General features: G+C 68.0%; 1 non-coding gene across 1 annotated transcript in view; it reads left to right on the top strand.

The window, feature by feature from the left end:
- Positions 1-950: 950 nt before the first annotated feature.
- The window catches only part of LOC122332041, a 4,009-nt gene continuing 2,926 nt past the window's right edge, over positions 951-2,033 (top strand). Inside the window, exon 1 of the ribosomal RNA XR_006248393.1 lies at positions 951-2,033. This exon is cut by the window's right edge and continues 2,926 nt beyond it. This is a non-coding gene — a ribosomal RNA (28S ribosomal RNA).

Here is a 2,033-nt window from a genome sequence, read left to right as displayed (position 1 = left end):
AAAACCTCCATCCTATTTTACTCTATGTTCCAGCGGCCGTGGCCCGAGAGGTCTGCCGCTCAAACATCCAAGGCGGCAAAAAGAACCGCACAAAAACCTAAGGCGAAGCGGAGAGGATCGCGAGAAGGCGCCGTTCCCCTGGGAGGAGCAGCGCACCTCCGGCGAGCTTGGCAACCTACGCGGCGCCCCACCCCCTTGGCACGGGGTGGGGCGAGGCCATGAGCCTCTGAAAGACTTTGCTTTGCCAACCCCCCCCCCGGCGGGTACCCAGCAGGCCCGGGACCGTGGGTTGAAGTCCCCCTCTCGCGGGCGCCCGTCGAGAGCGACCCCCTTTGTATTTTGAACCCACACAAGCCTGTGCAGTTCGGCCTCGCCTCCGGGCGCTAAACTCAAACGCAGTACGACTCTTAGCGGTGGATCACTCGGCTCGTGCGTCGATGAAGAACGCAGCCAGCTGCGAGAACTAATGTGGTGCAGGACACATCGATCGCCGACGCCCGAGCGCGCTGCGGCCCGGGTCCGTCCCGGGGCCACGCCTGTCTGAGGGTCGCTTTCCCATCGATCGGGACCTCCGGGTCCCGCGGCTGGGCGTCGCGAGGGCTTCCGCTCCCCTCCGTCCTCCCAAGTGCAGACCGCCACGGGCATCGCCTCCTCGGCGCGGAGTCGGCGCTTCCTCGGCTTCCCCCTCACACGAGAGGTGGCGTCCCCCAGGCGTCTGGGACCGGGCGGCGTCCTCCTCTCGGCGGCTTCCGGTGGGTGTCTGCCACCTCCGTCGCCCGCCGACGTGGACCCCCCCGGCTCCCTCCGCCCCCTCGGACGCTCCGTGCGTAGCGGAGGTTCGCGCTCCGTCTCTCGCCCCCTCGGCGCCCTGCCCGGCGCGCGGCGAGACCTGTTCAGGCCAGCCCCGCAGCAGCAGCAGCGCGGCGGCGCTCCTAACCCATATCCGACAGCGACCTCAGATCAGGCGAGGCGACCGCTGAATTTAAGCATATTACTAAGCGGAGAAAAAACTAACTGAGATTCCCTCAGTAGCGGCGAGAGAGGAAAGCCCAGCGCCGAATCCGCCCGGGCCACGGCGGCGAGGACATGTGGCGTACAGAAGGCCGTTCTCTCTCGGCGCGGTCGGGGGCCCAAGTCCTTCTGATGGAGGCTTAGCCCGTGGGCGGTGTGAGGCGGTAGCAGGCCCCCTCCCGCCCGAGTGCGGTTCTTCGGTCGGGTTGCTTGGGAATGCAGCCAAAGCGGGTGGTAAACTCCATCTAAGGCTAAATACCGGCCACGAGACCGATGATCGACAAGTACCGTGAGAAAGTTGAAAAGAACTTTGAAGAGAGAGTTCAACAGGCGTGAAAACGCTAAGAGTAAGCGGGTGGGAGTCGCCACGGTCTGCCGGAGAGATTCAGCTCGGCGGGCCCGGCCGGCCAGCGCGCAGTGCGTGGATCCCCTTGACGGGAGGCGCCGCCCGTCGGGCCTTCGGCGCCGTCGGGTGCACTTCTTCGGCGGTGCGCGCGACCGGCTCGGTTTGGCCAGGAAGGGCGGGCGAAGGTGGCAGGCGGCTCCCCTCAGCGGGGCGCCCGGCTTTACAGAGCCCCACGCTCCGACTTTGCGCTTACCCGGGGCGCGGGAAGTGTCCTCGCGCCTTCTCTCCTGCCCGGCGGGAGGGGCGGGCCCCCGTCCCCCGTCCCAGCGCGTCGTCGACGGGACGGACTGTCCTCAGTCCGTCCCGACGCGCCAGCGCCGCCAGGCGAGATCCGGCCCTCGTACAAGTGGCGCTCGAGGTCCGCGGTGAGGTCGGCCACCCACCCGACCCGTCTTGAAACACGGACCAAGGAGTCTAACGCGCGCGCGAGTCAAAGGGTGTCTCTCGAGCCCCCACGGCGCAATGAAGGTGAAGGCCGGCGCCCGCCGGCTCAGGTGGGATCCCCCCGCCCCGGCGGGGGGCGCACCACCGGCCCGTCTGGCCCGCACCGCCGGGCAGGTGGAGCTAGCGCGCGCGATGGTACCGAAAGATGGTGAACTATGCCTGGGCAGAGGCG

This window comes from Puntigrus tetrazona, unplaced genomic scaffold (genome assembly GCF_018831695.1).
Source record: "Puntigrus tetrazona isolate hp1 unplaced genomic scaffold, ASM1883169v1 S000000003, whole genome shotgun sequence".
Classification (NCBI taxonomy): Eukaryota; Metazoa; Chordata; class Actinopteri; order Cypriniformes; family Cyprinidae; genus Puntigrus; species Puntigrus tetrazona.
The sequence above is the reverse complement of the archived record's forward strand: the minus strand, read 5'-3'. Positions and strand labels throughout refer to the sequence as shown.